This window comes from Mustela putorius, unplaced genomic scaffold (assembly GCF_011764305.1).
Source record: "Mustela putorius furo isolate JIRA1106 unplaced genomic scaffold, ASM1176430v1.1 tig00004036_pilon_pilon_pilon, whole genome shotgun sequence".
Taxonomy (NCBI): domain Eukaryota; kingdom Metazoa; phylum Chordata; class Mammalia; order Carnivora; family Mustelidae; genus Mustela; species Mustela putorius.
In genome coordinates this window covers 420,234-447,117 of record NW_025422172.1, presented here as the reverse complement: position 1 = coordinate 447,117, position 26,884 = coordinate 420,234, and the positions used below count along the sequence as shown (strand labels likewise).

General features: G+C 45.9%; 1 pseudogene; it reads left to right on the top strand.

The window, feature by feature from the left end:
* Positions 1–21,937, top strand: part of LOC123389836 — a 33,756-nt pseudogene extending 11,819 nt beyond the window's left edge.
* Positions 21,938–26,884: the final 4,947 nt, after the last annotated feature.

Here is a 26,884-nt window from a genome sequence, read left to right as displayed (position 1 = left end):
AAGGAAAAGTGAAGGGGGGAATTGGAGGGGAAGACAAGCCACGAGAGACTGAGGACTCCGAGAAACAAACTGAGGGTTTTACCAGAGCGGTGGGGGGAGGAGGTGTTGGGTGAGCCAGGTGATGGGTATTAAGGAGGGCAGGTACTGCATGGAGCACCGGGTGTTATATGTAAACAATGAATAATGGAACACTGCATCAAAAACTAATGATGTATTGTATGGTGATTAACATAAGACAATAAAAATTTTTTTTAATAAAATAAAATATGTGTGATGGAATCCTAGATGGAGAAAGGAGAAATAATGAAGAAGCAATATTTAAAGAGATACTTAAAACTGATTGGAGACATAGAGCTACAGACTCAAGAAGAGGAACCCCAAACATATATGATAATATAGTAAAAGTGCTATAATAATCAAAGACAAAGAGAAAAAGTTCTGAGAAACTGGGGGTGGGGGTGGGGGAAATGTCACCCTCACAACAACAAAAATAAGGCTGACCACTAACTTCCATCAAAAACACTAGAACCCCAAAGACAAAGAATCATATCTTGAAAACATTGAAAGAAAACAGCTGAAACCTAGCATCCTTCAATGGACATCAAAAATATTCTTCAAAATTTAAGGTAAACTCATAATATTTCCAGACACCAAAACCTGAGAAAATGTGTTTCCAGCACACACCAACCAAATAATATTCTTTAGACAGAAATAAAATGATCACAGGTGGAAGCATGAAAATATAAGAAGGAATGAAGCGCCCTGGAAAGTATACATATAATAATAGATAAATCTAAGGTCATGTTGTCCACACCCTCGCCATTCCCATGCTTTCTAAATATGCCTGGAAAGAAGGAAAAAGGAAAAGAGCATACCAGCATCTCCCAGACAGGGTGGCTGTAGGAATTAGAGGCAATGAATAAAACATGTCTCTCCCACTACCTAAAATGGGGTCATTAATTATTGGTTATTAATAACTGTTTCTCAATCCATTTTCCAATCCTTTCCCTGGTGGGCCGAGTACAGCAAGAAAAGGAGACCGCACACTTAGAGGTTTTTAGAATGTTCACAAATAGATTGAGATGGCAGGCTGTAGATGTATCCTGGTGTGTGTTCGCTTTTCGATGAAAAATATCCTGAAACCTTGGTCTCCTGCCTGCAGGGGTGTGGGCGACATTTACAGGTGGCTTTGGGGCACCCTCTCGTGGTGGCCTGTGGTAACTGTTCCCCACTCAGCGGCTGAGTCTTGAGTTGAAAATGAATTTAAGATGTTCAAGGATATCATCTTCCAGATTTGGTGGTGAAGCTCTGGGGTTTGTTGGGCCTCTTTCTCAAGAAACATGGGTGGCCTTCCAGCCTCTTTCTGACCACATCTTGTAAAACAATTCAGAGCAGCACAACATTGAGGAGGAATGCCACAGCATTGCTGATCTGGGGACCTTACAGGGGTTTCTAATGAAATTACTTTCTTTTTTCTTTCTTTCTTTCTTTTTTTTTTTTTTTTTTTTCGCAAATACAGAGGTGATGAAAGCTGCTGGCCACTTTCTAGAACCTTTGTCATTGACTCAGGGCAATGTCTTCATCCTCATGATAGCCAGCCATCATACCCAAGACACTGGAGGGTATAGGACGCCCTCATAGGCTGTTAGGAGCTGTCAGGCAATGAGGTGACATCAGGGGGTGGGTTATGTTCCTAAGAATAATAACAAGAGCAGTCATGAGTGGGCCTTTAATATGGGACTAACTCCGTATTCAGCACTTGACCTGAATTTTCTCCCTTACTCCTCACAACAGCTATATCCCAAAGGTACCATTATTAAGCCCACTTAACAGATGAACATGCTGAGGCAGGAAGAAGTTCAGTCACTTGCACAAGGCCGCATGATTTTAGGTGGCACAGTGGCACCTGTGTCTGGGTCACCCTGGGCAAGTACATACTTGTAATCACTGTGTTTCTTTTAACCGATATTTCTTCTCCTCAGCCTCATATTTCCTATTTAAAGAATCCCTAAAGAAAGAAAATGTCCATCTTTCAAGTTTCCATGTCAGCAGATCATAAAGTCATGGCCAGGGGTGGTGGTTAGGAACCAGCCTGTGAGGTTAGGATGTCTAGGGTTGGATACTGGTTGTGTGGCTTGGGGAAGTTGGAAACCTGCACTTGTGTATGTACAAAAAGGAATTGAACACAGCTCCCTCAAAGGACTGATGTGAGGATTGCATGAATTACCACATCAGGTTCACAGTCAAAGGTCAATAAACAATGTTCATTTTCTTGTCCTTGAAGCCAATGCCGAAAACAAAACAAAACAAAACAAAACAAAACAAAAGGCAAGTCTGAGTTAAGAGTCAAACAATGAAATGCGTACATGTGGATAGCTTCCTTCTTAAAGACAGATTCCATCTAGTTCAGAGAGGAGCTGAAATCTCAGTGGTCCAGTCTTAGCGGGCACAACAAGAAGCTTGAGCCCTGGACCCGGGGGCAGCGGCAAGCTGCAAAGGTCCTGACTTAAATGAGCTAATGCAAGCATAAATCAGACTTTAACACATGGCGATCCTCAATAAAAGGGGCCACTATTATGATACTGGGTCCGAAGTGTGTTCTAGCCAGGACGGTGACCATTGGGAGATAAATATGTCATATATTTGTCCACATCAGGGCCTTGGAGCAGTAGCAGCTCTCAGGATTGACACATATAGTTGTGCAGTCTGTGCACTGCACAATGGTACCAGTCTAGGGGGAATGTGGGGGCTAACAATGGACACGTGCCTGATTCCACACCAGGCTCCTTGGCAGGAGTCTGCATCCAACCTGGAGGAAGGGGCTTTAATAAGTGGGAAAATACTTTGCTTAAATGATCAGTGAGGAGGAAGGAAAGCTGCCATTGGTTGCGGGGGCGGGGGGGGGGGTGTTGGTCGTGCACCGAATACCAGAGGAAGGAAGGATGGATGAACAGAAGGAAAGGAGAGAGGGAGGGTTGCGCAGGACACTCCTGCCCGGAAATGCCACCCCCAGCCCTCCATGGCTGACTCATTCAATCCATAGCTCCCAGGCCCTCATATTACAAAACAGGCCAGGGTGTTCCCTGAAGCCTAAGGGAGATAGTCAGGTCAGGGCACAGGAGCAGAGGAATTGGAGTTTCTCTGAAGAGAGAAGCTTCTGGGTTTGGGGCCAGGAGCAGGGCATGCAGCCCAGTTTGCTGGTGGTTCTCACTTCCCATGGCAGTGCCGGTTTGTCTAAGATAGGGACCATGGTTCTGACCTCTTCGGTGCTCAGAGAAAAGCTGAGATGGACTGGAAGAATGCCATCCAGAGGCTGTGGACATGCAGGAGTGTGGGGTGAGGGGCCAGCCACGCTGGTACCCGACAGTGTGCAGGGTGTGGCACATTCCTGTCACAGACATCTCAGCCTCTGCTTTTAGGAGAGGTCACTTAGCAACCAGAGATGCTCCCTCAGGTTCTTTATATGGGTCTTTGCACCTGCCACAACAGGTCTGACCAGGTCTCCTTTAGGAGGAACCTCTCCCAGCATCTCTCCACCCTAATAAGAGTCCAAGAAAATGGCCACAGTTTTTAGGGGGCCCAGAGCCCTGCAGTGACCCAGACAGATGACCTATCAGCTGGCCCTGGGGTTGACATCAGGGAAACCTAATCTGAATCAGCCCCAGCGTTAGCAGCTCTCCCTGGGCCCCCTCCTGCTCTGGCCAAGTCCACTCACCCTGCTGGCTCCTGTTCTTTTCAAGGAGGGTGCCAGTTGGACCTCGAGCTGTTTGAGGGTGGTTTAGAATTCAGAAAACAGCTGGAGGAGCAAAGTGGTGGAGGAGTAGGAGACCTAGATATCATGGGGTCCCATTCTGAACACCTTCAAACTCAACAGGAGATAGAAGAGAAGAAGAGCAGGAAATCGGCCACTTTCTGGAAGGTGGGACTTGCGGAGAAGTGAATCTGAGGTGATCTATGGGCCGAGAGACCGCGGGGGGAGGGGCTGGTTCCCGGCAAGCGGTAGAGCAGCGGAGCACAAAGAATGATTAGAGTCTGCTCCACTGAGGGATGGCACTCCAGAGGCTAAGTGGGTCTGGAGCCTTCATTGGAACAGCGTGGTCTCAGGTCCCGTGGGGTCACAGAAGGATCAGGGGTGTCTGAGTGCTGCAGAGCTCACAGGAATTAGAGCGGGGAAGCCGGCTACAGAGACGGAGCCGAGGAGTGAGCTCTCAGCTCGGGGTCCCCTTAAACTGTTTTCCATGACACAGTCAGGCCACTGATCTTCGAGTAGGGACCCCACAAGAGGCTGATCTGTGGAGACACACCTTCCTCCTCTGGGAGCCCACAGCAGGAATCTCCAGGCGGGGTTGTGTACCAGAGACAGAAATGCTCGGTCACAGGCCAGGTGAGTTCAGATAGGCGGCCGGAGGCCAAGGAGACAGGAGTGATTGAGTGCTTTTCTCCAAGGGCGGACTAAGGAGTGGGGCCCCGAGCTCTCGACTCCTCCGGGCCAGAGACCGGGAGGCCGCCATTTTCATTCCTGTCCTCCGGAACTCTACAGAAAGCACTCAGGGAACAAAAGCTCCCAAGAGCAAACCGAGAAGATTACTCAGTCCAGTCCGGCCCTTGGTAAGGGTGGTACAATTCCATCTCAGACAAAGTCATTTGAGAGTCACTGCAACAAGTCCCTCCCCAAGAAGATCACCACACTTCACAAGGGCACCAGCCCATGCAGACATTGGTTTTCCCAGACTCCACCAGCCATACTGCCCTTGGAGCTCTCAATCCAGCCCAGCATTTCTGCTTTTTCTCCTGTTCTACCCCAAAGCTATTTGTTACTTGTGAACACTGTTCCTGAATTATCTGCCTCATTCTTGTTCAATCGCATCAAACGGCCTTGCAGTCCTCTGACCTTGGGAATATATAAGCATTTCCCCCTTGCTTCATTTCCTAGTCGCTCCTAACCTACTGTTACCTTTATTCCACCCCTAGCTCCATGAGAATGGGAACTGTTTTCATAAACAAGGGCCCTGGATCCCCAAACTCCCACTCTTTAGTCTCCATCTTTCTTCACTCCTCTCCGCACTTGGTACTGTGGAGTCTTCCTGCCCTTTCAAAACTCTCTTCTTTTGATGCTATGCTCTTCCGAGTTCCCTCTTACCTCTTTCATTTCCCACTGTGGACCTGTTTCCTCCACCACCACTTTAGACATTGGTGAGGAAAACCTTGTTTCCAAATCCTTAAGCGCAGGAGGGCCTTTGGTAATAAGAGATTGTAACATTGAGTATCAGTGAAACAAAGAAGGATGTCTTGGCCAAGAAAATGGGGGTGGAGGGGCCGGCTTGGTTTTGGACCTTTGTCCTTTTGAGGGTTTTGAGCTCTAGTGTCCATCTCTCCTAACATTCTCGATAGAAATTTTGGTCTTGGTGTGTCACCTGCTTGGAAGCTCCCTAAGAATCTGAACTACACCAGAGGGAGGCCCAGAGCAGTGGAAGCAAGAAGCAAGGACCGTGGGAGCCATGGTATTTAAGAGAGAGAGAGAAAAGATGCTGTTCAGCCCAGCTCACTAGGGTACGAAAGAAGCAGAGATAAAGGGCAAATTCTATGACCAGGAGGAGCAAATATTAGTCATTCAGCCAGATGACCCCAGTATACTCTCCCTACAAAATCTTGGCTTTGTAAGCAGATCCTAGAGACTTTTTTTTTTTTTTTTAATGAGTTGTGATGGGAACCTATTATGGTTGCAGATTTTTTTATTTTGTTTCTTTCACCTTTCGAGTACATTTCTGCTTTGCTCTTCTTTTAGTTTCTCTACTCTCTGCTCTGTTTCTTACATTCATTACTTTATGAACATAGCATTTATCGAGCATCATGTACTGCAGACACCATCAAGCACAGAAGACAGAGTGGTGAAGAGTACCGACCTGGTCCTTGCCTCTTTTCCTTCTCCCACCAAGGTTCACTCCTGAGTCCATATGGCTCCATTGCTACCTGACACTCGCCCAGCCCACAATCACCCCATCATTACCCCCCCCATGCCTAAAAAGCCTTTGCACTTGCTCACTTAGCAAATACAATTGGCCCTTTTTTTCAATAAATATGGAACGGTACGTTATTGTATTTTCTCTTCCTAATGATTTTCTTATTAGCACTTTCTTTTCTCTAGCTTATTCTATCTTACAAATAGAATACATATAACATACAAAATAGGTGTTATTCAACTGTTTATATTATCGTTAGGGCTTCCAGTCAAGAGTAGGTTATTAGTAGTTATGCTTGGGGAGAGTCAAACTTATACACAGATTTTTGACTACATGGGAGTCAGCATCCCTAACCTCCACATTTTTCAAGGGGCACCTCTGCCTAACAAGTGCCACTTGTGTGGAAAACCCTATATAGCGTCTAGAGTACAGAAATGAACAAGATAGATGAGTTCCTATCTTTCAGGAGCCTCACATGCTAATGATGCTGAAGAACCCCAACACCAGCACCAAATACAGTTCGTTCCATATTCAGATTAATTTGGAAAAGAGAATGAACAGATCTTCAGCTGAACCTGGTACAGCTTTTGGGGACTTGCGAAGGCAGAGGGAAGAGTGGTGTGTGTGTGTGTGTGTGTGTGTGTGTGTGTGTGTGTGTGTTAATTTCCTTTCTTGAGAACCTATCAAGTCACTAGCACTAGCCTGGTAGATGACAATATCTACAGACATAACGTTTGTGGTCTTCAAGAAGAGAATTGACAACATTTCATGAAGAATATTTTTGGTTAAAATAAAGGAATTTAGAATAGTGATAGAGGTATGTGTATTAACTGTTTCTGTCATACTCAGACTATGGATTAAAAGATTTATGTATACCAAGTAAGAAAAATCTTTTGCCATTGTGCCATGGACCAGTTCTTGATACTGTTCTGATCCACTCAATTCTCAAAGATGTCACATATCAGCAGGTGACATACTTTTTTTTTTTAATTTAAAGACCTTTTATTTGGATATTTAAATTTCCAACAAAGAAGGTAACTCCCACAGGAAAGATAAAAATATTAATTGTGAAAAATAAAGAGAATTGAACAGACATGGGAGAAGGTGACATACTTTAATGGGACAACAGGTAGGCCTCAAGAAAGATTACTGTGCCATTTCCATTCAACCTGGAAGTTCTAGCCAGGCAGTTGGGCAAGACAATAGAGGAAACATTGGAGAGGAAGAACTAAAACTGTCTAGCACAGATGACATGTCTTTTTTTTTTTTTTAAGTAATCTCTATACCCAGTGTGGGGCTCGAACTCACAACCCCAAGATCAAGAGTTGCATGCTTCACTAACTGAGCCAGTCAGGACACCCCAATGTCTTTTTATGTTTTTTCTAAAGATTTTATTTATTTGACAGAGAGATCACAAGCAGGCAGAGAGGCAGACAGAGAGAGAGAGGGAAGCAGGCTCCCCACTAAGCAGAGACCCCGATGTGGGGCTCGATCCCAGGACCCTGAGTACATGACCTGAGCCGAAGGCAGAAGCTTAACCCACTGAGTCACCCAGGCGTCCCCCCAATGTCTTTTATATAGAAAATCCTATGGAATCAGCTAAAATCTTTTAGAAATAATAGGATAACTCAGCAAGGTTGTAGGATACAACACTGATATGCTAAAATCAATTGTATTTCTATATATTTGCAATGACCAATCCAAAAATGAAATGAAAAAACACAATACCACTTACAATAGCAACAAGAAGAATAAAATACTTAAAACTAAATTTAACCAAAAAGTGCAAAACTTATATTTTAAAAACCATGAAGCACTGCTGGAAAAAAAATTAAGATACAAATATATTGAAAAACATTCTGTATTCACAGATCAGAAGACGTAAAATATTGTTAAAATGGTAATACTCCCTAAAGTAATCTAGAGATTCAATAAAACCCCTATCAAAATCTCAGTTAGTGTCTTTGCAGATACTGATAAGATGATCCTAATATCTACAAGAAAATTCAGGCAACCCATTAAAGCCAAAACAATCTTGAAAAAGAAGAACAAGGCAGTAGAACTCACACTTTTTTATTTCAAAACTTTCTACAAGGCTACAGTAATTAAGGTTGTGTAGTATTGGCATAGGAAGGATATATACATCAGTGGGGAAAAAAATGACAGTCCAGAAATAAACCCTCACAATTATAGTCAGTTGATTCTCATCAAGCATACAAAACAATTCGACGGGGGAAAGAACAGTCTTTTCAACAAATATACTGGGACAATTGGATGTCCACACATTAAAAGAATGAAGCTGGACTTTTACCCCATACTGAACATACAAAAATAACTCAAAAGGGGTCAAAGACCTAAATGAAAGAGATAAAGTCAGAGAGGTCAGCATCATGGTGGCATAAGATGTCCGTCCCTTTTGTCCCAACTTCAACAGCTAAAATTCAGCATCCATCCATAACCAAAAGTGTCTCTGTGGGACTTGTGGGATCTAATACCACATGCCAAGGGTCTCAGAAGAGTCTCACCCACCTGTGAATCAGGTAATAAGCAGACAGAACAGTACAGGCTATGGTACTGACAGTTGCCTGTAAACTGGCTTCAGTCCTCTTGGGCACATTCTGGGCATAACTAGGGAACACTGACTTGGGCAGATGTCCATGAACAAGAGATCCTTTGTAGAAGACCAGGTTTTACAGAGAATGCTTTCCAGCACTACACTGTGTAAAAAGAGAAAAATATGTCTGGGCCCCTTGAAGTCAGTAAGAGGAACATTACCAGAGCTATAGGACACCAGAGATCTCTCCTGTGGAGAAAAGGGAAGAGCAGGGAGTGTCAGCATCCAGCTTCTTGGCTGAAGAAACCCATCTCTCTCCCATCTCTCTCTTCAAGATGGGCTGGTAGGGGGTGGGCGAGGGGGTAGGGAGGAGATTGGGAAAGTGGCAGATACAAATATCCAAGGGCATTAAAGAAACACAATTCCTGCTAACTGCATTTTGGACTCCAGCAGAAAGCCCACCCATGAGCTGCTGAGAAAACCTCACCCCAGGGTCTTCCCACCTGGCCCATGGGCATTCCCAACATGCTAAGTGCCACACTCACACCTCTCCTGGCTCTGCAGGCAGCTGGGGACAGTACAGTGAGAGTGAGGTGGAGTGGACCAGGAGAACACGTGGAAAATAAGCCAGAATCTACAAGCTAAGAAGAAATTACCATCTTGAGCTGTAGTGCCACCTTCTGGGGGGGGGGGGAAGAGTGGTTTCCAACAGTCAGCCTGGTCTGTTATAAGAAAGAAGACACACAAGCTGAACAATTCAGCCACAAGAGGGAACAAGAGGCATAGAGCAGGTACATCCAAACAAAGTAAAAAAACTCTCTAGACACAAATAGGACCAATGAAAAGTATCTCCCACCTGAAGCAGCTAGTAAAGATTGGAGGAGGAGACTTACTTTAAATAAATGCAAAAATAGCAACGCAAAACCCCAAGGAACCTGAGGAACCAAGAAAACATGACTCCACCAAAAGATCATCCCTCAGACATCAAATACCAAGACATTGTGACCTGTGATTTATCCAATAAGAAATTCAAGATAGCTGTTCTGAAGAAACTCAGTGAGTTACAAGAATACAGAGAAAGACAATTCAACAAAGTCCAGAAAACAATACATGAACAAAATGAGAAATTTAACAAAGAGATAGAAATCACACACACAAAAAGAATCAAACAGGAATTCTGGAGCTGAAGAATTGAATAAATGAAATGAAAAATGCAACAGAGAGCATTAACATCAGAATGAACCAAATAGAAGATTTAATCAGTGAGTCAGAGGATAGGAACTTTGAAATAACCCAGTAGGAGGAGAACAAGGGAGAAAAATGAAAAGAAGTGAAAAAAAAAAAAAAAAAAATCCTAAGTGTTCTATAGGACACCATCAAAAAGAATGAATACCAGAATTATTAATTTTCAGAGGAGGAAAAATATTAATTTTGGGAAATAATAGCTGAGAACTTTCTAGTTCATGAATCTAATAGACCATCCCATTATTTCAATTCAAAACAGTCTTCTCCAAGGCACATTATAATGAAACTATCAAAAATGAAAGACAGAGAGAGAATCCTAAGAGCAGCAAGAGAGAGAAAAAAGATTTTAATCTACAAAAAAACCCTCATTAGGTGGTCAGATTTCTTAGTAGAAACCTTACAGGCCAGGAGAAACTGGAATGATATAATCAAAGTGCTGAAAAAAACAATGCCAGCCAAAAATACTCCATCTGGCAAAATTATCCTCCAGAAATGAAGAAGAAATAAAGACTTCCCCAGACAAACAAAAGCTGGAGAGTTCAGCCACACTAGGCCAGCCTTACAAAAAATGCTGAAAGGGGCTCTTCAGAATCAAATGAAAAGCCACTAATTAGTAACATAAATGCATATGAAAATACACAACACAAGAGTAAAAGTAAATGTATAGTCAGACTTAGAGAACTTTAATTCTGTAATATGATGGTGTGCTAACTACTTAACTATGGTGTAAAGGTTAAAGGAAAAAAGTATGAAAGGTAACTATAGCTACTATAATTTGTTAACAAATACATAGTATAAAAAAAGTACATTGTGACATCAGAAACATAAAAGTAGAGGGAGTAAAAGGGTAGATTTTGTGTGTGATTAAAATAAGTTGCTATCAGATTAAAACAAACCATTATATCTGTAAGGTGTTTTAGGTGAGCCTCCTGGTAACCACAAAACAAAAACCTATAGTAACTTTACAGAATATAAAGAGAAAGGAATCAGAGCATACCACCAAGGAAAATTACCAATTCACAAAGGTAGGCAGCAAGAGAGGGAAAAAAGGAACAATGAAACTACAAAACAGCCAGAAAGTAATTAATAACATGGCATTAGCAAGCCCTTCCTTACCAATAACTACTCTAAATGTAAATGGATGGAATTCTCCCATCAAAATGCCCAAAGTGGCATGGTAAGAACGTGGATGGGTAAGAAAAAAAAAAAAAAAAGAACCAAATTATATGCTGCCTCCAAGAGACCCACTTCAACTTTAAGGACAAACACAGGCTCCACATGAAGGGATGGGAGAAGATACTCCACGCAAATAGAAACTAAAAGAAAGCAGGGATAGCTCCACTTATATCAGACACAATAGACTTTAAACAAACAAACAAAAAACAGGTATAAAAGAAAAGGAAATCATTATATAATGATAAAGGAGCCAACTTATCAAGAAGAATGTAACTGTTGCAAACATATGCAGACCAGCATCAGAGTGCCTGAATACAGTAAGGAAATAGTAACAGATTCTGAAGGGAGAAATAGAAACAATAATGGCAGCAGAGGACGTCAGTTCCCCACTTTCAGCAGTGGATAGATCATCCAGACAGAAAATCCACAAGGAAACGCAGGGCTTGAAAACGTACTTCAAAGCAAATGGACCTAACAGACATATCAACAACATTCCGTCCAACAACGGCAGAACACACGTTCTTCTCAAGTGCACACAGAACATTCTCCAGCCACAAAACAAGTCTTAGCAAATTGAGAAAAATTGAAATTGTACGAATAACTTTTCTGACCATAATAGTATGAAAATAGATATCAACAAGAGCAAAGCTGGGAAATGTATAAATATGTTGAAACTAAATGACACACTCCTGAACAACCGAGAGGTTAAAGAAGAAATCAAAAGAGAAATTAAAGAATCTCAAAACAAATGAAAGTAGAAACTTAACACACCAAAATATAAGGACGGCTGCAAAAGCAGTTTTTACATAGTTCATAGCCATGAATGCCTACATAAAGAATAAAGTCAGATCTCAAGTGAACGATCTAACTTCACTAGAAAAAGAAAAAACAAATAACTAGAAAAAGAAAAACAGATTGAGCCCAAAGTAAGCAGAAGGAAAGAAATAACAGAATTCAGAGCAGAAATGAATGAAGTAGAGACCAGAAAAATAATAGAGCATCAGTGAAACTAAGGGCTTGTTTTTTGTAAGGATAAACAAAATTGACAATCCTCTAGCTAGACTAACAAAAAAAAAAAGGTGGGGGTGGGAGATACAATACTGTATTGCATACTTCAAAGCTGCTAAAAAAAGACTAGATCTTAAATGTTCTGGCCACAAAATAAAATGACCAGTCTGTGACATAGTGGAGGTGTTGGCTAACACTGGGACAGTAATCATATTGTAATATACAAATTTATTAAATCAAAAAAAGAGATAAAGCTATAAAAGTCTTAGAATAACAGATCAGAATATATCTCGAGTTTTGATTTGACAAAGGTTTTTCCAATATATGACTTAAAGTAAAAGCAAAAAAAGATAAAATAGATCATTTTATTTTGCCGATTCATCATTAACGAGGTCTGCACTTCAAAGGACACCATCAGGAAAGTGAAAATACAACCCACTGAATGGTTAAAAAATATATATACAAATCATACATTTAATAAGAGAGTTATACTTAGGATGTACAAACCTAAGTGGCAATGTCAAAAAATTGGAAACCTCATACACTGTCAGTGGGGTCGGACAATGGTGCAGCCACTTTAGGGGAGGTGCGTGCGGAGGGGGAAGCAGGCTCCCACCTGAGCTGGGAGCCCAATAGGGGACTCAGTCACAGGACCCTAGGATCATGACCTGAGCCAAAGGCAAACACTTAATCCCCTGAACCATCCAAGCACCACAGTGCAGCCATTTTGGAAAGCAGTGTGACAACTCCTCAAGGTATTAAACAGGCGGTTACTACTTGACCCCATAGATCCACTCCAAGGAAAATACATGAGTGAAAAACAAACACATGTTCACATAAGAACTTGTGTTCATAGCAGCATTACTCTTAGCAGCCAAAAAGTGGAGGGAAAAACCCCTCCATTAACATCTGGCAACTAACAAATAGATAAATGTAAAGTGATATATGTATGTGTCCCAGGAAGTAGTATCCAGCAGTAGAAAGGAATGAATTACTACTGTATGTCAATACATGATTAACCTTGGAAACAGTGTATATGAAAGTTCTTCACAAAAGATGACATAATCATATGATTCTGTTTACATTCAATGTCCAGAATAAACAAATCAACAGAGACAGAAAGTAAAATTAGTGAAGTACAAACTTCCAGTTACAAAATAAGTAGACCTGGACATGAACCGTGGTGACTAGAGTTAATAATAATGTGCTGTATGTCTGAAAGTTGCTAAGAGAATAGATCTTAAAAGTTCTCATCACAAGAAAAAAAATTATAACTATAACTGTAGATGTTAGCTAGACTTCTTGGCAGGATCATTTTGTTATATATACAAATACCAGATTATTATGTTGTACACATGAAACTAATACGTTACACATCCATTTAGATCTCAACTAACAAATAAACAAATGTAGGGGTGCCTGGTAATTCAGTGGGTTAAGCGTCTGCCTTCCACTCAGATCATGATCCAGGGGTCCTGGAATCGAGTCCTGCCGGGGCTCCTCCTCAGTTGGGAGTCTGCCTCCCCTCTTTGCCCCTCCCCCTTCTTGTGCGAGCACTCTCTCTCTTTCTCTCAAATAAATAAATAGAATCTTTGAAAATAAATAAATAAATAATAAATGTGATTCATAGATAACCATATTTTTTAAATTACAAGAAATAAAAAGAAAGTTGATCAGTGGTTGCCGTGGCCTCAGAGGCACGGGAGGATTGGGCGGTAATGGCTAAAAGGTATCTAGGTGAGGTTTTTTGTTTGGGGTGATGAGAATGTTCTGAAGCTGACGATGGTGATGGTTGCCCGACTCTGTGAATATACGAGAAACCACTGATTTACACACTTGAAATATGTGAAATGTAGAGCACATGATTATATTTCAATAGAGTAGTTATGAAGAAGACGGAGGAGGAGGGGTGGGGAGAGAGCCCTTGCCCGTTCTCGACCTTCTTCAGCTCAAGACATTATGGGTAGGCCTCCCAAGCTCGGATTTGTGCTCCTTATCTCTGTGGGTGGGGTGGAACCACGGTTGCTGGGTAGTTAGCCCTCCTCCGATGCCCCTGTGGCTCTAGCCACAGCTTTGCCTCTGGGCCTTAGAGTCTGGGAGTGTCAAAGGGAACAAAGACTGTATCTGCCATTGCCCCTGTCAACTAAGGGCATGGTTCTGACTTTGGTCCTCAACAGTATGAATTGCTTCTGACAGATCACGTCCCCCCCCCCACACACACACACAAACACACAGTTCCCGCCCCTCTCTCCCCGCCCCTGCCCTGACCTTAACTAGACAAGCCTGTGCACAGAAATTCTTAATTCTGGTTTGAAGATTAAATTGCTGTAAATTAAGTTGTTGTACACTTTAATTTCCCACAAGATGGCAGTATTGTTACACTCCAATGCTAACCCGTGGGCCCATTCCAGGCTCTTCCTAAGTGGAGATATACACAGAATGGATTCTAGCTTTCTGTCCCTCTAAAAACACAGAAGCCTGAGTTTTATTTGAATAAATGACTTTAAAATAACTATATATAAACTTTAAAATAACTATATATAATAAAATAAAGTGTAGTTCAAAGGGAAAGAACTATGATTATTTAAAATGAAACACTCTTCTTTATTAAACCTCCTTCTTACAAAAAAAAGGGGGGGGGGAGTTCCTTTCAAGAATTTAACTAAGATCACATCACACTCTGATATCGTTTTCAGATGGCACTGACCCCTTGCAAATTGCAGCTTCCCTCATAGCCCTCGGCACCTTCTCTTCTTCCTGAAGTGGGAGGACCCCAAATGAGCTCAGGAGCTCCAGGGACCATAAGATCTGGACTTGAATTTTAGCCCCATCACCTGTTGGATGAGTGCTCTTCACTTCTGGGTCTTTATTTTTCTCATCTGTAGGAAAGAGAGTGTCTCCTACCTCACTGAGTAGTTGTGCGAAACAAACGAGAGTTAGAAAAATTCCACGGACGATAATATGTGCTCAATAAGTAATGGGCATTTACTCAGTGGTTCTCAACTCTGAATGCTCATTAGCACCTCCTGGGGAATTTTTGAAATTACTATCCGGTGCAAATCAAAATCATAGGGAGATATTACCTCATATCTGTTAGGCTGGTTATTATTAAGCAAACAAAGGGGAAATAAGCTCTGGCAAGAAAAGCAGAGAAACCAGAATCCTTGGGCATTATTGGTGGGAACCCAAAATGCTGTGGAAACCGCTAAGGAAGGTCCTCCTAAGTTAAACATAGAATTCCCCGGCAATGCAGCAATTCCATGGTAAGATACATACACAGAAGAATTGAAAGCAGGCGGGTGCCTGTGGCTCAGTCAGTTAAGCAACCAACTCTTGATTTCAGATCAGGTCTTGATGTCAGGATCGTGAGTTCAAGCCCCGTGTTGGGATACATGCTGAGTGTGGAGCCTACTTAAAAAAGAAAGAAAGAAAGAAAGAAAGAAAGAAAGAAAGAAAGAGACTCAACGAGATATTTACACACCCATCTTCACAGCAACATTCTTCAAAATAACAAAAAGAGGGGCGCCTGGATGGCTCAGTGGGTTAAAGCCTCTGCCTTCGGCTCAGGTCAGGATCCCAGGGTCCTGGGATCGAGCCCCGCATTGGGCTCTCTGCTCAGCGGAGAGCCTGATTTCCTTCCTCTCTCCCTGCCTGCCTCTCTGCCTAGTTGTGATCTCTGTCTGTCAAATAAATAAAATCTTTAATTAAAAAAAAATAGCCAAAAGATGGAAGCAACCCAAATGTCTATCAGCAGATAAATGGATAAACCCATGGGATATCTAACATAATGCAGTATTCTTCCGCCCTGTAATGGAAACAAGTTCCGACACCTGCTCCCCGGATGAACCGTGAGGACATGATGGTGAGTGAAATAAGCGAGGCATGAAAGCACAAAGACTGTAGGATTCCACTCGTAGGAGGTGCCTGGAGTCGCCACTTTCACAGGGACAGAAAGCAGAAGAATGGTTGCCACAGGCCCCAAGGGGTGGGTAGGGGATGAAGAGTTCGTGCTTCATGCGGACAGGGATCCAGGCTGACACCATCGGAAGAATTCAAGAGCCCGACGATGGTGATGTTTGCACAACCATGTGAATACACTTACGGCCTCTGGACCGCACGCCGACAAATGGTCAATATGTAGATTTTATGTTAGGTGTATTTCACCGCAATTTTTAAAAAACTAACTCTTAGAAATTTTCGAGAACATTTTTTAAAAAGAAGAAATTACTGTAATGAGAGAAATCCACATTCCTGCGCTAGAGCCCAAGCATCAGTATAAAAGCTCCCCTAGGAATTCTGATGTTTTGGAGAGTTCTCTGATGGGGTGGTCATGCCTAGAGCGAAGCAGAGAAGGGAGCTCCGGGGAGAGCCTCTCCTGGTGGCTCAGACTCTCGAAACGACTCCTTTCTGCCCTCTGCTGGCCCAATTCCTCTTCTGAATTCCTCAGTGGCTGGGATTCCGAGCGGTTGAGCAGCTCTAGGCAAATATAAGGAGTCACTGAAATTTCCATGTGGATAGTGGCTTTGAGGCCAATTGGTGGTGAAAGCTTCCCTTAGGACTGAAATCTGGGAGTGAGCCCACGGGGTAGGCCTCGTCAACCCCCTGCAAGACCTACTCTGGATGAAGACCAGCAGCTCCCTTCTAAGGAGCGGCTCAGCAGCCCAGACCATATGATGTTCCGACTGGAAGATTCCATCCTCCCAGGGTGACTTTTGAGCTGGCCTGGGCCCCAAGTGAACACAGGCCTCCCAAGGAGCTCCTGGTCTCTGGGTCTCAGAACCACAAACGGACCCCTCCGGGCCTACTGGCCTCCTGGGGCCCTGAAGAACGGAGGTTTGTCGCGGGATCAGGGTGACGCATCACGGCTGTGACTGCCATCACCCCGGGGTAGAATGAGGCCCCAAGGAGTTCAGAGCGGTGGAGTGAGTCCTTCCCCAGGAGGTGGTCTTGGCCGCAGAAAGGCAGATGTGGCCTACAGGACGGTGGAAGGAGGGGACAGACGAGAAAGACATGCCTAAGAACCCAAGGGTCCAGGGGCTGAGAAAGGGCTATTCTGGGAGCTCCTCTCCCTCCCCCCACCCCTCTGCCCGCCCTGTGGTCTCTGCCCCGGCTCTCAGCTCCTGCCACATGAGCCAGGTAGGAGGCAAGGCTCATAGGCAGAGTTCAAAGTTCCTCCCACATCCTCCCTCACACACACACGCACACATATGCACACTCATGCACACATATGCACACCCCCACACACCCTCGCACGGGCACAGGCACATAATCACACAGAAACACAATACCAGCTATATTACCATTATCTTTTATTTATTTTAGAAAGATAGCATGTAGGAGCCAGGGAGAGGAAAGAGGGAGACCCAGAGAATCTCCAGCCACCTCCACACTGAGCACAGAGCCCATAGCATCTGTATCATTAATATAGACGCGGGAAGCGTATTAAACACCTTAGGGAAACCATGAAACAAGCTCTGATAAACTTTGTATTTTTTTCTTCCAGGACCAGCAGTGTGTTCCAACTCCCCAGAAGCTACACAGTCGGGAGCCCACGGGGGCCCTGCAGGGGATGGGGGGACACCTCAAAAAGGTACTCTCCTCTGTGCGCTCCTGGGCCCAGGCTTCTGCTGATCTGTAAACACCCAGTGCTGGAATTACCAGGAGGCAAAGGAGAAGGGAACTCATTAGATAAACCCTCGTGCTTAGGGCCCCATTAGTTAATTAAATTATCACTTTACTGTGCCCAAAGTGAGCCGTGAGGCTAATCCAAGTGTCACCGGCTTTATGGGGTCTGCGGGCTCTTTACAAGCTTCCTCTGCTCCTAAGTGTCAAATCGGGGCTGTAGGGAGAGATAAAGGGAAAATCAAGCTTGCAATCGCAGCCTTTCCCTTCGATATCTTTATACTGCGCTATAAAAGCCTATTATACTTAATTTAAAGAGTGAAAATTGTTGACATCTCTTTCCATTGCTAATCTTTAGGAAATAAGAAGTGGCATATTATTTGAAATGAATAATGCGCTCCCTTTATTGGAGAGTAGTAAAAATCTAATAGTTGGCAAAACAGCACGGTGTTTACTCTTCAAGATAGTCAGGTTTATTAGCTTAAGCACCGAGAGCACTCTGCAGTCTGCCCCAGCCGCCACCACCGTAGGAGTCTGGCTTGGGTCATAGCACCCGAGGTGCTGCTTGTGGCTGTCATTGTTTTCCCTTTTTGCTGTGGTTCTCTCCTTTCTTTCTTTCCCCATTTCCCTTTCCCCGCTCCCCACCCCCGAAAAGGATCACAGGCTATTCTGTCAAGGAGCCTAATTTCACATGCGGCATACATTCATTTCATTGGAAAACATCCTACAAGAGAAAAATAAATAAATCATGTGTGTCCCACGCTCAATTCTTCCAGGTTGTAATTTTCCAGGGCAGGCGGCTGGGAGTTCGCAGGCAGGAGTGGGCTTCTGAGAAAGTTTGATGGGTCGGTGTGTCCACGCTGCACACATATGTACACATATGCACACACACACACATATGCACACACACACGCACGGAGCAGGATGGGGAGTGTGGAGGCTGGCCAAGCGCCCTGGGGCGTCTGTGACACCATGCCATGTTCGCGTGTCTCCTTGCTCTCCCAGGAGCTCTGCAAGGTCCAGGATTGGGGGTACTTGTTCAGTGATATCCTGGGAGTCCGGGAACGGGCTTGGCACAGAGGCATTTCATAAGCACCCATAGAACAAGGTGCTAAATGAGTAGACTCTGAATCAGAGAAATCATTTTTATGAAAACCTTTTGAGAACAGACTTCTTTGTGCTAAGGGCTCCAAAATCTTCTTCTTCAGGCCTCAGCTTGGTTCTTCGCCTTCGGTGATCCCAGCGCCTCCCCCGGGGCCCAGGAGTCTGTGAGTGGATGGGTGTGCATCTCCTGCTGTGTGTGTATTTCTGCAGACTGGTTTTCACGGCTCAAATGTCCCGAGCAGGGGAGGTCTGTTCATTCGCGGCTGACTGTGCCTTCATCAAGGACAACCATCTGCTCCTTTGCACAACATAAAGACACAAAGCTCTCTTGCCTGCATCAGCCTCTCTGTAAATGATGATGAGCTTTTCACTTCTGAGATTGTGGTTCTTGGTTTTCACACTGCAGGGCCAAGTTCCCCAACCTGAGTAGATATGGGTCTTTGCACAGCAATCGTGGGGAGTGGCCCCAAGAAACAGCCTCGTACAAGTGCACCCAGAAATTTCAAGTGCTCAACGTGACCTCATCCAAACTGAGGCCACTTTTCTCCAGAAACCCCACAAAGAGAGGATGGCTTTATGAGCTTGCCCTTAAGTTCTGAGCTCCCTGAAGGCAGGCCTTGGGCCTGAAGAAGCTTCTGGAGCCCTGCCCCCCCACACACACACACAACAGGACCCTAAGTACTTCTGCTGTCCTGTGGAGTGGCCCAGCCCAGCATGAACTCAGGGACAAAAATCACACCAGCATTGTATGCTGAGGTGCGGTCCTGTGACAGGGCCCAGCATGTCCTCTCTGCTCATACTCGCTGCTGCTGGAGATTATGAAACAGCCAAGGGGAATTGGGGCCCCAAGTTCAAAAGGTGACGCCTCCCAAAACAAGACCCCACTGCTGAGCCTGCTGATCACTCATGCCAGGAGAAGCTGCTTATCTCTTGAACTTTCAGCCGGCTAATTCCAACCAAGGTACATATCACTTAGCTTTAGGCAATAAAAAGAAAAAAAAAAGTGTTTATCTGTGGTGAGCAAATCCAGTTTCTCCCAGATGACTCTTCTGTGGGACTATTTCCTTGTTCATGTTCCCATTTCTGCAGTCAAGGCCAGCCAAAGATCGAGGCTCACCCAGGGGCACGAGAACTTGGCCTTGTCAGGCATGGCAGTCGCACAGCCCTAAGCCCGGTTACCCACAGGCTCAATTCGGAGTCACTGCCAAGGTCAGGGGCAGGTACGCAGAACAGTCTTGGCCCCCAGGATCTCTATTCCATACATAATCGGGTGCTGGTTAACTGGGATTCAAAATGCCTTGGAAACACCTAAAAAAGTCCCTTCTTTAGGCAGATGGGGACTCCGGGAGGCCCAGAAAGACTAATGCCTAAAGAAGCCACCACCTAACTCTGGGAGGCATCTGGAGCCCTAAGGTGGCTGCCAGACCAGGCAGGGCAAGACCAGAGCCACAAAGCCCACCCCTGCTGCTAGCTACTCTACCTGCGAGGGTTATGCAACTGCCTTGGAAGGGAAACAGATGGGTGGCAAACAGCAGATGTCCCTTCATTCCAGTGGCCCCGGAGAGAAGGGACCAGATGGAGGACAAGCCAGCTTTGGGCAGACTCCTGGACTCTGCTTGGGAGCTCAGCCCCTGTCAGAGCAGATCCCAGGTCCATAGGTTCGCCCCGGGTCTTGACTGAGGCTTGGGTTAGCTGGTGGACATGTGGGTTTTGGCATTGACTGAGGTTTTGCCATTGACCGAGGCTTGGATTAGCTGGTAGACATGTATGTTTGTGGGGGCCCCCCAGTTGGCGCAGCGGTCAAGCACCTGACTCCCGGTTTCAGCTCAGGTCATGGTCTTGTGAGTCAGCAGGGAATCTGCTTAGGGATCCTGTCCCTCTGCCCCTTCCCCTACTCTGGATTAAATAAATACATCTTTTTTTTTTTTTTTTAACTAAGTTTGTGGGGCACCTGGGTGGCTCAGTGGGTTAAGTCTCTGCCTTCGGCTCAGGTCATGATCCAGGGGTCCCGGAATCGAGCCCCGCATCAGGCTCTCTGCTCAGCAGGGAGCCTGTTTCCCCCCCTCTCCCTCTTGCTGCCTCTCTGCCAACTTGTGATCTCTCTCTCTGTCAAATAAATAAATAAAATCTTTAAAAAACAAAACAAAAAACCAACTAAGTTTGTATTTCAGCTGCCTCCCCTGAGTCATGGTTTGGTAGCTTTATGTCCCCCCCAAAGCAGCATCATTTAGCCCCCTAAGGTGTCTCTGTAGAAAGCAGGGACCCTTAGGAGCACCTGGGAAAGGGTTGCATTCAAGAGCACTGGAAATGGCACCCTTTAAAACCATGGAGGACCCCCCACTAACAGGCCGGAGGACCCCACAGGACAGTAGTCTGGAGGGACAGCCCTGTTTCCCTGCACTGGTCCCCGTGCAGAGACTTGAGTAATAGCCGAGCACCACAGTCCCGAAGGGAAAGGAGGTGAGAGCCTGCAGAGTTTCGGGGGCATATTTGATACGTCTCATTGTCTCCCTAACCAGCAGACAGCACTGATTCTGCTAGGGCATTAATGATGCTTGTAAAATAATAAGGCTCGAGACCGCCTGCACGAGAGCAAGCCCTTGATAAAAGGGAGATTTACAGCCACATCCATCAATTTAATTATCTTTTACTAGGGTTTAAACTTAGTAGTAATACTAATCTCTATTTAGGGTGGTTTACGGGATCTATGGACACTTTACAATCGTCCTCTACCCAGAAGTGTCAGGTTATGGCGATATTGATAAAACAGTGGAGTAAACGGGAGGTGAGACACCCCAGAACGAGCTAATACACTTTTTACTGCACTGTAAAAGCCTATTACTCTCTGATTTCGGGTGAAAATTTGTGGTCAATAATCTGAGTTGATAATGTTTCGGAAACAATTCCCCAGATAATAAAAGTTGCCTGCTTTGCCTCCATCAACACTCGCACCCCAGCCCCAAGCCCAGGCCCAGCCTCCTCCACGGATTTGAGCATAAAAAGCCGGGGCCACAGGGCCGAGGTAGGGCCTGCTCAGCCGATCAGCCGCCACTGCTCGCTCCTGGGGCCTGTCTGTCTGGGGCTGAGCAAGGCAGGTCTGGGAAGCTTCTGGTGGCCACGCTGTGAAAGGGACCCCAACCACCCAGACTCTGGGCTGCTCAGCTCGCGAGCTTCCTGCCAGTGGACAATTCCTGCCCTTGCAGAAGTAAGCTGTTCTACGCCCTTCAGACAAGAGATGGACAGAGCAGCCCAGAGCCGGGGCCTCTAGAAACTGTATCCTGGAACATCTCTGGCCAACCGTGTAGCCACTGAGAGGAGAACGGAGGTGGTTATTGTGCTTCTGAGCCCAACACCCTCACGAGGAACCATTGTACTCACCAAGGGGCTCAGTTTCTTTTTCATCCACCCCCCTGTGCTGTGAGGCCCATCGGTCTCCCCTAACGCCCTTCAAGGGCTGGTGTCCTACACAGAACACCTTTGGTACTTCCTGACCTGACTTGTTTGGAACTAAGACCACCAGGCATTCCAAGGCAACATGGCGCTGTTTACAAATGGGACCTACAGGACAGAGGGTCTGCAGCAGAGAAGTTTGCTGGTTCTGGAGAGAAAGGGAGATGGCCTGTGCCCACCTCTCAGCGTCTAGAACCTTCCAGGGGCCTTGGGTCACTCAGACGCTCCAGCCCCAGGCAGGATGCCTCAAGCCCTCATGGTGCAACCCTGGCTATCATGGCCGAGGCAGCTGCTCAGGCCCAGGGGAAGTGCTGTAGACACCGAGTTCCCCAGTGTAGCAAGTCCCGCTTGGAGTTTGCACTCCAGATCGGCATCTCTCCCCACCCCCACCCAAAGCCACCTGCTTCCTGGTTCTACTTTTCTGCCAGTGTTGTGATCAGAAATAGGGAATGGTGGCCGAGAAGGCAGGGACAGAGGGATAGGGAAGGAAGGGACACAGCAATCCCACCAGCCCACCTGCAGGGGACACCCCCCACGGAGCAGCTGCTGTCGCCACCACGACTCCTACAGACGCTCAGTACTATTGTGGGCACAAGACACTTTACAACCATGAACCCTAGTACTTTCCCAACGGGGGACTCTCTCAACACAGATCAGACATTATCCTTGTGAATCAGAGAAAGCCCAGTCTTGGAGTCCCAAGAAATAAGCACCGCCGCTCTCACGATTTCTCTGAGTCACAGGTGTGTTGATTTGCACAGTGGAGTGGAAAGAGTCTTTATGACAAGAGTCTTTTTATGGAAATCTCATGGACATGTAGTACACATGGAAACGCATTGTACACTGTAGAGTGCTGAACAACGGCAAACACAAACAGCTCTGCCTACCAGTTCCTCGCCATGTGCCTCGCACGGGGCTCAGCATCTCCTGTATATTAAGTCCTTAAGCCCCCAAACCCTATGAGGGAGATTCTGTTATTGTCCCCCTTGTGCTGAGGCTAGGAGAAACCGAGGGACTTGCTCCAGGTCCGGTAGCTGGTAAAGGACAGAGGCAGTCTGCTTTCCCGCCAGGGCCCCTGACCTTGCAGTGCTGCTCCTGGAGTTGTGGGGGAGGCACATTCAGCTGGCAAAACAGAAATGGCGTGAGGGTGGCCAACTGGCCTCAGGGCTGCAGGAACCCAAAGTCAGGCTGGCATATAAACCCACAGGGGAGAGGTTAGAGCCCTTCCTTTGCCAACATGGCTTCACAATGAACGCATAGATACAATATGATTCTGCTAGAAGCTCTGGTGTTCACCAGATCTGAACCAAACAGCATGACTAGATACTAGCCCAGACTCCTGAGATCCTGAAGCCGGTGTTGGGGACAAGAGGCGGGGGCTGTGAGGATCCAAGGGCACTAATCCATCAAGGCAACGTGATTTGTCCAAGGTCACACTGCTGAAGGGAGGCAGCTGGGGGACTAGAAGACACCTGTCCCACCTCCCAGCGCAGGGCCTGTTCATGGAACCAGGTCGGCATTCACGAGGTCCCAACCCATTCTGCATTGGAGCCATCTGGGGTCTGTGCTCAGATATAGATTCCAAAGCCGCCTTCACTTGCTGCTGACGAGGAATCTGCATTTTAAAGAAATCCCCTGCATCCAGTGCTATGTATGAGGGGTCAGGGGGTTGGGCCTCATTTTTTGTTGTTTTTTTGTTTTGTTTTGTTTTAATGTGGGATGAGAGAAGAGGCTGCCCCATGACAGTGAATTAAATCTACCTCCCAGGCGTACATTGCTGCTTCTGCACGTTCGGACATAACTCTTAAAACGGCCCTTCCTGTTTGATCTTTCCACCAAATCCTTTCCCCACCCCCTCTCTCCAGGCCTGATCCAACCCAGGGCTGGTGGTTCAGTCCCTACGGCAATCCCACATTACCCTTGAGAACCATTTACAAAGCTTGAGTAGGCATTTGTCCCTCTAAATGCAAGTTAGGAGATGGAATGTGGGCCTAGCCCATGCCCAGAGCTGGGGAGGGGGCGTGTTTCTCCGTCTGTGCCATCACTGCATGTGCCCTGGGCCTGGACACGGGTGCAAAAGCCAGAGGTCAGAAGTGGCTTGAAAGACAATGGCATTTCATAGGGCAATGGTCTGAATTAACATGCTTGGTTGAGGGGCACATGGCGGGATCCCCAGCTAATGGTGGAAATGCCACCGTTAGCATTCAACACTCTGCGAATGAACAAACTTGAGCAGCCATGATAAATGAGAACTGTCCGACAGCCTCAGCCTCACGGGGGCTAGAGTGGCCTCGGGACACTCAGCAGATACACTTATCCACCCAATCTTATGAGGTGGTAAATCTGTCCTTTGATCTTGTCAACAATGTGGAAAGTTGGAGACAGCTGCCACCCTCCCCCCCCAGTCAGCAGGGCCTCACCATACCCTCATAAAACATTTATGAAACCTGTAATAAACAGGCCTGATAAGGAAGAAGGCTCAAGATTTCAAAAGTCAGCAGCTCCACTGAAGAACGCCCTCTCTACCTCCAATGTTCCTTTATTTGAAGGGCAAACACAAGCCATCAATTCCCACTGGCTGTAAAGTTTCTGAGCAAAGTGTTTCACCAAACCCCGAGATGAGCAGAATCTGTTTGGCGTCTTACCCACATTCAGAAATCCCCTCCCCTCCCCTGGCCCAGATTCTCTGCACTGATACGGGTGGGCACAGGGGGGCCGGGCAAGGCAAAGGGCTAGGCCAGAGTGACCATAAAAGTTCAGTCACGGAGAAATAAAGAGTCATTTGTTGCCACAAAGTAAACTGACATCCTACAATTGAGTTTAGAAAAAAGAAAAAGGTGCAGCATTTTAGTAACACGTCATAAACTATAATTTGGGGATATTTACTTTAATTTCTGTTTTATTTTCTGTGTTTAGCAGACGTAGACAGACGAGTTATTCCCCCACTCCAAGAATTTTCTTAGCTGACTTTCTTGGGCAAGTATCAGACCAGTTGAGTTGCTTACACCAGAGGTCTTCAAAGAATCAAGAAAGGAGAGCCAGGAGTAAGAGAGGGAAATACACGAAGTGAGGCTGGAAACTCTTCAGGGCAGGGAACGTTGTTGGTTTGCCTAGGACAGGAAGAGGAAAAGCACTGGAAGTATTTGTTGAATGATGACTAGGTAAAGGAAAGAAAGACTGAGCCACAGGACCAACTTTCCAGGAGAGGTGAACAGCACACTTGAGCAGAGAGAGAGAGACAGACAGACGGCAGAAAACTCACACACCACTGGAACACCCTTGTCTATACAGTGCCTTGGATTCAAGATGATACAGGTGACAGGCAAAGGATAATTGAAGTGGTTGGGGAAAAAATGTCTAGGACTTTCATTTTTCTCCCCCCATGAACCATGACAAAAGAAAGAGAAAGGAGGAGGAGGACCTTCAGGAAAGCCTACGGAACTGACCCCTCCAGGCTGAGCAACTCCCCACATGGAAGCATAGATCCCCAGGCTGGGGAGACGTCCCCCATGTCTACCTCCTAGGCAGCCATCTGTTGGGAAGCTCAGCTCATGTCTGTCTTCATTCTCACACTTGTCTTGTAGCTTGACATAAAGGAGACTCCTATACCTCCTTACACATGAGCCCTCGAGTGGTGTGTGTTCTGTGCATCTTCTATGGTTTTCCATTCAATTTTTCTGAGGTCAGGACAGTAAGAGGCCACCTTGACCAACATCATCATGTACCTGCCCCATCCCCAGGCACCTGACGCTAATGATAATGGTGGTCCAGGGAGCAGTGCTAAAGGATTGGGAGCTGGAGGCGCTCTTGCCTTCAAGATCTGTCCCTATTTCAGCGGCCTGGAATGATGCCTGGCAGGTGGGCTCCACGAGCATGTGGGCTCTGGTGGGCTTCACTCTTCCAGTCACTGGGGATGAGAGTGCCTAGGCTAGTGGAAGAAGTAGAGAAGGGGGCCAGATGTAATTGGGGACCAAGGGTAACACAGTTGGCAGTGTCTGAGATGTCCCAAAGTGCTGGTCATCACCATTGGTCAATAGTGGTCTGGCCAAAACCCATTAAGGTAGGCAGAAATGAAGTAATCATTCTACAAGACATAAGACCCTTTTAGTTAGTAGGCCATGGTCTTTAGGTTCATATCTGAAGTGTCCGCAAATGCTTGTGGGACAAGGGACCAGAGATGGATTTTCACAAAGCATTTCCCTCAAGTAAGCAGTGGTCATTCATGAAGTCCCATCAGATGTGTCCTTCCCTGTCTGCTGCTGTCTCCAGACCCCAGAAAGCCAGTGCCGGAAACCACCACTTCCGGGAGGAGAAGAGGGCTGGCCTCTCAGGGAGGGCTGTGTCGGGGAGGGAGGTGAGGAGGAGGCCACCCTGCAGAACAGGTGCACAGGTGCCCCTAGGACAGGGGGCTGCCCCAGCATTCTCCACAAGTCAAGAAACAGGGAAGTATAGTGGTCCAGAGCGCAGTCTGTCATCTGCCCAGGCTCCCAACCCGGCTCTCACACTCACTACCCTTGTGAACTTGAGAATCAAACAACGGGCCTCCATTTTCTCATCTATAACATTAGGACGATCAAACCAGTTTGGGCCACATCGCTGGGAGGGAGCGATGAGACGGGGTGGTAAGGCATTTAGAAAGCTTGCCATCCCCACGATTGTTCCGGGAATGTCACCAGCACGTTTGCTTCTTGGAGCTCAGAATAAATAGCTTGTACGCACTTTTCATGTCCAAGAAGATGCGGTATGAAGCTGGGTTTTGCCCTTA